Source organism: Ixodes scapularis, unplaced genomic scaffold, assembly GCF_016920785.2.
Source record: "Ixodes scapularis isolate PalLabHiFi unplaced genomic scaffold, ASM1692078v2 PGA_scaffold10__122_contigs__length_95168666, whole genome shotgun sequence".
Classification (NCBI taxonomy): domain Eukaryota; kingdom Metazoa; phylum Arthropoda; class Arachnida; order Ixodida; family Ixodidae; genus Ixodes; species Ixodes scapularis.
The window spans coordinates 79,526,663-79,537,699 of record NW_024609836.1 but is presented as its reverse complement, the minus strand read 5'-3'; positions in this window follow the sequence as shown (position 1 = coordinate 79,537,699).

Here is an 11,037-nt window from a genome sequence, read left to right as displayed (position 1 = left end):
TCCGCATGTTTAGTAGTGTTGACGATTGGGCTAGTTGGTCATTCATATTAGCGGAAAACAAACAGCGCAAGGGACAAGGACAGAGTAGAAGGCGGTAGACACACACAGCGCTGTGTGTGTCTACCGCCTTCTACTCTGTCCCTTGTCCTTGCGCTGTTCGTTTTCCGCATGTTTACCAAAAATAAATGACCAAAAGCTTATCAATATAATTAATACAGTAATCATTTACGAAAGTACCTGGAATCTATCAAATTTCTTTCTGGGGGATATATGATGGCTAGGAAAATTCTAGAAGGTCAAGAATACCGGTAGTTAATACCGTTATTTAAGATCAGCAGTAAGAATATATTTGAAAATTATTGATCAATTTGAGTATTGCCAGTGATTTATACTATTGTAGAAAAATAGGTTCCAATTAGCATATATACTTTTAGCGAAAACTTTTGCTTTAATTGATAACGCTCAGGTAGCATAGAAACTCAAGATTTCACTAATAGAAGATTTCTCAATATCCATGAATGTGAAGCTTGAAAAGTATAAAGTAGCGCTTGCCTCCTTCTTATATTTGTTCAAGGCGTTCGACACCATTGGTCGTGAGCTTTTGTTTACAAAACCTAATAAACATGACTTCAGATGTCTGTTTAAAAAAAAAAAATGCTGAGTAATTTATGAATATGTTTCAGGTGGTAAAAATATTTAAAATATCATAGGCAAAAAAAAACTGAGAACCGAATGTACCACATGGTAGGATATTAAAACCAATAATTTTAATGTTCATGTTAACAACTTAGGATTATTATAGTTGCACTATAGACTGTTTCAGTCCGCAGATAATGCCGTTTTACAATTATCGCTAGGCAGCAAGTCACGCCGTGTCTTTCTTTATCAGGATGTAATTTTGTTTACTTAATTAGTTTTCTAATATCGAATTATGAAAGGGACGAGCTGCTACCGGTACGACAGACATTAAATGGTATTCACACAAGGGTGAAATCCCTTCCTTTGCTCCCCAGAAGGCGCAGCACGTTTTAACAAAATCATGCCTTTGCGCTGAGTCACGCTGACGTCATCCCAGGGGGATGGGACAATATTTCGTGTGTCTGCACAATCAGTCCCCACCTTCGCTTGTGATTTCTTCGGAATTGACGGTTTTTTGATCGCGCGTGTGGCAAGTTTACAGATTTTGCTCAGTGGGATACCGGCGGTGGCATCGGGATTGCCTAACTTGTAGCTTTCGCTGTCCCGTGTGTCGTCCGAAGCACCCGAGGGAGACTCCGATTATCATCAATGAAGTCCTCAAGCTGCTCCTCATACAACCGGCTTTGGATTCCACTTTCCTTGTATGTCATCCACCCATCCAAGAAACATTTATTATTTACCAGGAAGCGGTTCGTCGTATTCTGCATCTTACATCGCTGCTGCCCTAATCACGAATCGCTATTTCATGTAACCTCCATTTTGTACTCTTTTCAGCACGCACTGAGCCCTGTTGTCGAGACTGCAGCTGCGAAATACGTCTAATAACACTGACATCCCTCTGGGCTTCCCGCCGTTCGCATGAACACTGGAGTCAGGGAGGAAGTTTCGATGGTTGCGCCGATCACTGAGGTCACGCACAATCCTCTCCGACATGCATTCCCGTGTGAATAGCACTTCATGCGGAGGCGCAAATGCACTCAAATTGTGTATACCATCTTACTCCTTTAACCCTGTTCTCCTCAGTCTTAGTGCTACCATATCGTTCAATATATACCAGCTTGTCCGGACTCTCAGAGGTCCCGGAACGGGGGGGGAGGGGGGGGGGGGCAGTGGAGGAAGTGGTTCCCGCAGATTCTCAACCAGTGGGGGCATGACCCCACACTCAAAGCTGTTCCGACCACCCCTCCCCCACTCTTATTACCCACCACCATCCCTGAGACTGTTGCATGTTTAATTTATATATATAGTCAATAGTCAACAGCCTGATATATACTTATAAATATATACACATATATATATATATATACATACGGCAGAGAAACGTACTTCAGACGGTTGTCGGAGTTTTTAAAACACATTATTCGTAACGTTTGCCGAAGTTTCGGCCTATATATATATAAATAACGAAAATTCAGGAGTTCCAGGAAAGGCCTTTAGTGCACCAACGTTTCAAGCGGGGACCGTTTTTCTTCAGGGTGGGATGGTGTGTAAAATGTCCTCTTCTCCACCATTCGATCCTGAAGAAAAGCGGCCCCCGCTTGAAACGGGTGTGCAGTAAAGGCCTTTCCTGGAACTCCTCAACTTTCGTTTTACGTCCAACACGCTCGTTGCACCTTCTCATTATATATATATATATATATATATATAATGGCATGAATATGCCGTCGATGTATCTTGTGTAAAAAAGCGGTTGAGTGGGGCGTTCGGCGAGAAAGGTGGTTCCCAGGTGTGACATAAATATGTTATCGTAATAAATATAAAGAGACAGAGAGAGAGAGAAAGGTGAACTACATGATGTGACACGAGCCCCCAGACTTCGCCCGCACACATCAGATATACTTCCGGAGCCCCTGTGCACTCTAATGGCTTTCACGGGATTTCCGCAGTATTAATTTCGATGTGGATTCAGATTTACATTAAAACCATTATGTATAGTGAACAAAACAAATCTTGTCATGAGGACAGGCATCAAATTTGTTTCGGCTAATACTGAGTGTGTCAAGGAGTGGCCAGGCTCTTAAAATCGACCGGAAAATTCGGTTTCTTAACCTATCGCGCTACGACTTTTTGCAGCGTTGCCCACAGATGGTGCTTTTTTTTTTTTTTTTTTTTTTTTTAAATTTGCAAAGAGCGAACTTACCAGAGGAAAAAGTTAAGAAAGAAAAAGGATTAGCTCCTATGGAAATGCGGCGAAGCCAAAGGTCTTCAAATAATACGGCGCCGTTTCGCACGGGAGACAAGAGATGCCGTAAGCGGTCGCGATGGCAACTGCGCCAATGAGCGAGCATAGGGCGCCGAGAGCCGGCGTCTTTAGCATATGGGGACCCGCTCTGCCGCCGCCTGATTGTTACCAGTGTTGCGGAATGGGCACCTCCATTACATTCCGATTCCATTCCGGGGAATTAGTTTTCGATAATTCAATTCCTTTCAATTCCTAGGAATGGAGACACTGACCCATTCCCACTCCTGGAATGGCTGAATCGTTCCATTCCATTCCTCTAATTCCTAAACGTAAAATTTGGCAATAGACAGCTACATTTTGTTGCCGGCATAAGCAGCATAAAGCTGACATTATCAAATGCAGAGACAATTGCAAAAAAAAAAAAGAAAAAAAGCTAATTTTTTTAAAAAAGCATTCATTTTTAATTTTTTACTAAGCGGAAAGCTGGTGGCAGAAAATCTTTATTTAAAATGTACTGCAAACATCGAGAAAGCCCCTTAATATGTCGACGCTTGTTTAAGACATCAGTCTCGCGACCGCGTGGCTCGTAACAAACAGTAAAACTTAAATACACTAATTTTTTTTGGCAAACTTTTTTGGCATTTGTCTTCTAGGACATACACGTACGGCCAGCGTGTTTGTTTGATAAAAGCATACAAATATCTAGTTCGTGCGTGGCGCAGAAAAAAGCTATGTTACTGTATTCTTTAAATACCTGCACAGCAACACGGCTAGTACAATGCTGAAAGCGACTCCATGCACAGCGGCAAGAACACATCCTCTGACAAAATGCAACCTCTGCGGCGCAGCACGAGGGACCGTATAGACCAGGGGTGGCCAGGCTGGCCTGGCCTAAGAGCCGCAAACAAAACCTTGGAACTTCTAAGAGGAGGGGGGGTTGGAGGGCAAATTTAACTTTTGTTCGGAGTCTGACGGTACGTTTGGGGGCACAAGGCTGTACTAGGGTGCCTTCATGTGCGCTCATGAAGGCTCCCTAGGCTGTACGACTGTACGTATGGGAGTACAAGCCTATCAAACTGCAAGCTGCAGTGTGCTTTATTCTGAAATCCTTTTTTCTTTTTTTTCCTGGGGAACCGCGGAAAGGGGCGAAAGGGGGGGGGGGTCCTTTTACGAGGGATCCGCGAGCCGCACTTGGACCAGCAAAGAGCCGCATGCGGCTCGCGAGCCGCGGTTTGGCCACCCCTGGTATAGACCATGTCAGGAAACCTGTTTTAAAACACACAAGTTCACGCTTGCTTTACGAATCTCGATATTTCTTATCATATTTAATTCCATTTCTTGGCTCGTTCGCCTGCCCTTTTCCACTCTTCGCATACTCATTCTCGTGTTTCCTCTTCAGATGGCGAATAAAGTTCGATGATATACGCCGACTGCACCGTGTATAGTTTCGTTGCACAACATTCAGCGTGCAGCTTGTTTATTTTCTTCGCGACTAATGTAGAAAAATGTCTTCTAGGATGCCATGACTCGATTTTTATTTATCTCGTCTTCTCGTCCGAATTGTGATGTTCCTCTTCGCGCTGATCGAGTGGCGGGTTCAGGCAGCAGACGGTACCAACCGATTCGTTCTTCTGCCTCGGTGTCGGTTGTTCGCGTTGTGGCGACGGGTCGGGAAGTCAGCGTTGACAAAGCTCTTCACATCAAGATACAATTAACGGGGTAATACCGCACTTTTCGAATTGACCATTCCCCGTCTCCCCTCAACACCACCGTCCAACTGACTTCTCATCGCCTTAAATAGGGTCCAGGACAAGGAGCACGAATGCAGACCGGACAGCCTGAGACGCGGGGAAGCCAAAACCTCAGTGGCAGCTATCACCCAGCTCTCCTTTTCAGTTGCCCTCACAGCAACGGTCGCGCCTCGTCTGGCGCGGGACGATCTTTCTGCAGGTCTAGTCAGTTCGGTCACACCAAGAGCGGTGACGATAGTCTACTTCACCTTACGATCATACCTCGGCAAACCTCACTCATGAGGGCCCTCACTCACCCTCACTCACCCTCATCTTCACAGGTGAGGTGAGGGTGAGTGAGTTTCTGAACCAGGAAAATTCATGAGTGTGAGGGTGAGTGAGGGCGGTGAGGGCCGTGAGGGCGGTGAGGGCTGTGAGGGCGGTGAGGGCCGTGAGGGCCGTGAGGGCCGTGAGGGCCGTGAGGGCGGTGAGGGCCGTGAGGGCGGTGAGGCAAGTGAGGGCGGTGAGGCGAGTGAGGGCCGTGAGGGCCGTGAGGGCCGTGAGGGCCGTGAGGGCGGTGAGGGCCGTGAGGGCAGTGAGGGCCGTGAGTGCGGTGAGGGCGGTAAGGGGTATCAGGGCCATGAGTGCGTGAGGGCCATGACTGCGTGAGTGGTGTGAGGGCGGTGAGTGCGCGAGGGGTGTGAGGGCCATGAGTGCGCGAGGGCAGTGAGTGGCATGAGAGGCGTGAGGGCCGTGAGGGCCGTGGCGGCAGTGAGTACGAGAGGCCCCCTTCAGATCGAGCATCTTTCTCAGCAATTTTGGTGTTAATGGCAGGTTGTTCTCTAGCTTTCCCTAGATGGACACGAATTGCTGAGATCGGGTCCGGCTCGAAATAAGCAAGCAACTCGGAGCAGTTCGAATACGTTTGAAGCGGCTGCATCCAATCAGGGACGCGAAATTTTCACGAAACTTTTCACCGAAAGACTTGGTTCTGGTTTGAAATCGATCGTTTTTTTTTTTTAAATAAACTGTTTCAGAAAGGTGCATTAGTATTCTTAACGAGGTTTAAATGCATCAAAACACGTTTATAACGCGTAATTCTGTCTAAATAGTGCAAGAAAAATAAAATTTTTATCATGACGATGGCAAATTGCAGCAATTGGTTGCTGCGTGTGATCGCGGGCAGCCCGTGTTGCTGGTGTTGCGACGTGAAGTTTCTGGGCGAAATTGCCCCATCTGAAGCTGGCCTGAGTGGCGTGAGGGCCATGAGTGCGTGAGGGGCGTGAGGGGTGTGAGGGCCACAAGGGCGGTGAGGGGCGTGAGGGCTGTGAGTGGCGTGAGGGCGGTGAGTGGCGTGAGGGCGGTGAGTGGCGTGAGGGCCGTGAGGGCCGTGAGGGCGGTGAGAGGCGTGAGGGCTATGAGTGCGTGAGGACCGTGAAGGCGGTGAGGACCGTGAGGGCGGTGAGGGCGGTGAGGGTCGCGAGGGCCGTGAGGGCGGTGAGGGCCGTGAGTGCGGTGAGTGGCGTGAGGGCCATGAGTGAGTGAGGGGCGTGAGGGCCGTGAGGGCGGTGAGGGCCGTGAGGGCGGTGAGTGCGTGAGGGCCGTGAGGTTCAGTGAGGGTGTGTGAAGGGCTGAAGGTGAGTGTGACTGTGAGGGTGAGGGTGAGTGAGGGGCTGAAGGTGAGTGTAGCTGTGAGGGTGAGGGTGAGTGAGGGGCTTAGGTGAGTGTGGCTGTGAGGGTGAGGGTGAGTGAGGGCGACCTAAAATGCCGACCTCTGCTTACGATGGACCTCAACAGACAGCACGAGGGTCATTAAAAGTGTTTTCTGAGTGTCGCGTGACCATGCAGTCCCGCTCACGGTGCTGTATTGCCTAGGGTGACTCGTAGCGTCCGCAGCGGTCCATCGCAAGGTGAAACGAAGTATGCAGAGACTAAAGTCAAAGGAAATGAGCGGGAATCCTCTAGCTTGCTTGTAACCCCAACCCACTAAAATATATAACACAGAAAACAAGCATCGGAACAAAGACCAAGTAATAGGCGGACTTACACTACAAATGCAGTATAAAAAAAAACAAGCCTCGGAGCAAAGCGCAAGAGGAGAAGAGGGAAGTGAATCTCGCTTTGTTTTAATGCCCGAGGCAAACCCACATTTCGCACTTCAAAGGAGGGGAGGCACTCACTTGATCGAATGACGTTTTAGCGAACGCCCACGTTTCACCGAATGACACTTTAGCGAATAGTCGGACGCCGCGAAGCGGCGTTTTCGGGTGGGCCGAATGGGTTCACATTTTTGTAATGAGCCGACGCAGGCTGTCGCCGCGAAGCGGCTAAAGCGCAGCGCGGCGGATGGGTTAACGCGCGCCCCCGTTATTCGCTAAAACGTCGATTCGCTCAAATGTCGCTGTTCGCTAAAACGTCATTCGCTCATGTAATATGGACCAAAAACAATACCTGATCATCTTTCGACGGCGCTCGAGTCAACGAGTTATCAGAGCTCTGCGAGTTATGAGTCGCTTCCGCTCCTATGACTCACTCTGTGCGCGCGCGTGCATTCTACAAACCGTCGCAACACCAACAAAAAAAGCATGACAAGAAGGACGATGAGGAGCCGTGCATGAGGTTTCTTTCTTTGCCGCTCCCTTTTCTTTTGCTTGGTGCTTGGTTTCTTGTTTCGCTCTCGTGTAACGCCATCGAAGCCCGACGCCTGCGCGTCCGTGAAAGGCGCCAGGTTACCCCCCTTTCCCCCTTTGCTCTTTGTTTTGACGCTTGTTTTTTCTATTGCATTTTTTTTTGGCGTATTAGTCTTTTAGGGCGCCACGCGGGCTAGCAGTTTCCCGCTCATTTTATTTCCCAGCAACTGACTCGCTGACTGGCTCGGTCTAGCTAACCGTAAACACTACCAAAAAAAAAAAAAAATCATGCCCATTCCATTTCCATTTCATTCCGGGCAAAAGGCACCTAATTCCATTCCCATTCCATTGCCCTCAACGTTGCCGCCATTCCATTTCCATTCCATTCCGGGGTCGTGAAAATGCGGAATGATTCCGGGGAATCATTCCAACTCCGGAGTGGCAACTTCGCAACACTGATTGTTACCAGACGCCGGCGCCCGAGGGCGGCTCAAGGGCGAGCCGTCGGCACCCTCGGTGGCCGATCGGAGCTTGTCGTGGCCGGCTGGTGGCGGCGGCGGACGTCCTCGTTCAAAGGAGCCCGACCCCCGAGGGCCTGGACGGCGTGAATGGGGAGCCGGCAAGACACCCACGTCGTAATGAAGGCACCCGTCGGCCTGGTGCCGGGAAACAAGGGGTGCGAGGGAAAGACCGTTGGTGCTCACAGGGTCGGTGGGGGACGGGGAGTGGTGCGACGGACGGCAGAGGAAACGGACGTGTGGATATTGTGAGGTGCGACCGGCAGAGAACTCATCAATGTGAGTCATTAAATGTTTATATCGAGAGTGGTGTTGTGTCACTCGGGGTGGGTAAAGCTGGACGGGGATAACCCCACAAGCAGACGATCTTTTCGATTCAAAAGCGGCGCGAGCTTTTCTGATATCAGTTGCCAATGCTTTATTTTTTTCATCCTTACTGATAAAACATGGCGAATTGACACATAATCAATTAAAAAAATGGTTTGTCAGGATATTATGACTGTTTTTTTTTTTGTTGTTTTTTTGTCGGGGTATTGATGCCGTCTGCTTTGCTGTTCCTTGTTGTTACCGCGCGTGTTTTTGCTTCTGCGACTCTCGCCGCATGCGGAACGCGCTCCGCTTTTGAGTCGAAAAGATCGTCTGCTAAAGACGCCGACTGTCGGCGTCGTATGCTCGTTCGTTGGCGCAGTTGGCATTGCGATCGCTTGCGCCATCTCTTGTCTCCCGTGCGAAACGGCGCCTTATTGTATTAAGACCTTTGGCTTCGCCGCATTTCCATAGGAGCTAAGCCTTTTTTTTTCTTTATCTTTCCCTCAAATAAGTTCGCTCTGTGCAAATTTTACAAAAAAAGAATGCACCATCTGTGGGCAACGCTGCACAAAGTCGTAGCGCGATAGGTTAAGAAACCAAATTTTGCGGTAAATTTAAAGAGCCTGGCCACTCCTTGATACACCCAGTAGTACTTTTTGGCCGCCATTCAAAACATTTTGTGTAGGCTCAACCATATTTTGGAAGTGTTGAATATGGGTGGTTTGATTAGCAAAAAATTGCACTTAGCGTCATTTGAATATTTGTTTCGAAGAGTGGTTGACACATCCGCGTTTGACTGTAACCTAGTGTGCTATGAAGTGTGCTACGAGAGAGCACACTGGCGCAATACATTTAGCGGCACTGAAACTTTTTAATTTGCGTCTTTTTTATAATGTTTTACTTATTCTTTCTCCACGGGCTTAAATGCGTTTTGATATTGTTATGAAAGATGATTTCTCATAGTGCGTAAATATGATATCGCCAATACTGCCAAACCTCCGGTCTAGTTTTGCGTTGTTACATTCCTACCTGACATTTATATGGCACCAGTATGCTCCATCGATCTGCAGTGTGTTTTCTTGCCGTAAGTGGTCAGAAAAAATCATAATGCACTCAATGACAGTCACACATATACGCGTGTAGCAACGTTGAAGTGAAATTACTCTGAGGCCATCTTAAATCAATTACTTCTATTTATTGGAGATAGAAGACACTGACAAAACGAGGTCTTAATGACGATAGCTTTGGTGTGTCTAGGAATGTGAAACGGACCACCAAAAGGTGAACACAAATTATCAAATTGAACTGGGAGGCCTTTAATTCTAGTCGGTTAGGTTACACACGTTTTAAATTTGTATTACCCTATTGGAAAATCTCGATGATGGAAAGACGACGGAAAAGGCTCATACAAGCGTAACCGTAATATGGGACATCCTATACAAGCGAAAAAGGCGGCTCCAGTATAGTGGAATAAGGCGGAACGATACATGTGGGCGGAACCATACAAGCGTGTCGTATTATGGGACATCCTATACCAGCGTAGTGGATTAGGGCGGAACCACGTAGGCGGACGGAACCATACATGCATAACGTAATATGGGACATCCTATACCAGCAAAAAGGCGATACCAGCACGGTGGAGACATATGGCTCCAGCATGTTGGTTTCGCCTTTTCACTGTCGTACAGGGCGATTTAGTTTTAAGCTTTACATATATGTTTAGAAAGGTCGTGAAAGCTAAATTAATGCGGTTTGTGCAGGCGAGTTATACGGCCAGGCGTACGTAGTATAGGGACCTAGTCGTAACGATCAGTCAGATAATTAAATACAATTTGTTGATCAACTTTTTAATTAGTGAAAATGAAAATATGGTTTCAATTAGAAACTTGCCGAGTCATTGAAAACCACAAAATCAAGTTTTTTTAGAAGGATATAATTCAGGGGTAGCGTTTTATGCATTCTGTAAAAAGCTTTATTTGGACGAGTTTCTAGGTTTCAGTTTCTTATCAGAGCTCATCTCTGCGCCCACGGTCCTGTTCCCCAGGGGCATAGACACGCAACAAACATGCGCCTTGCTTCCCTTCATCCTACGAGGGAGGCGAGGGGGCAGCTTCGCACTGCGGTCACCGGGCAGCTGGACCGCAGGTGCAAAGATGCGCTCTGGTAAGAAACCGAAGTCTGGAAATGCGTCCAAATTGACCATTTTTTTATAACGCCATAAAATGCTACTCGTCTTATATCTTTACAAAGAAAATTGATTTAGTGTGTTTTGATGATGCTTAGCAGGTTTCTAATTGGAACCATGGGTCTATTTTCACTGATCAAAAATTTCACGAACATACTATACTTAGAGAGAGGCTGAAGCAGTTTTGTATTTGAGAAAACACTTTTAAATCTTCTTCATTCGACCTCCAGAATCTCAAATATCAAAATTATTTGCTAATTTAATTAATCAAGGCTGCATAGTCATTTTTAAAGCGCTGTGAAAGCACCTCCCTAGAGAGCGACGTCACAACAGCAGCTTTCATAATCTTTGTTCACGCATCTTCAGCGCCTATCAAAGCTATGCACGCACATGCTATTTTTTAAAAGGGCAGAAAAATGTGTCACGACTGGTGCCAGTGCCGGAGAATATACCTAGAAAACTTGCGATTGGACGGGCGGCCCTTAAGCGACACACGCTTGGCGGCCGAAAGGTCTTCTTACGATGTCACTGTTGGTGGGATGTTTTTTGTGTTTTCTCACGTTTAGTTATATCTTTGAGGAAAACGAACGGGATATTCAGATTCGCGGGATAAAACTACGCTAGAATGAACCTCCATCTAGTTTTCTGAAAGAAGTCTGGCACATCTCTGTAATAAGCCGACGGATCATTACAAATTAGCCTTTTATACTATGCCGCCCTGGCCATATAACTCACGTGCACAGACCGCGTAAATGTAGCTTTTACGGCTTTTTTAAAAAAAATC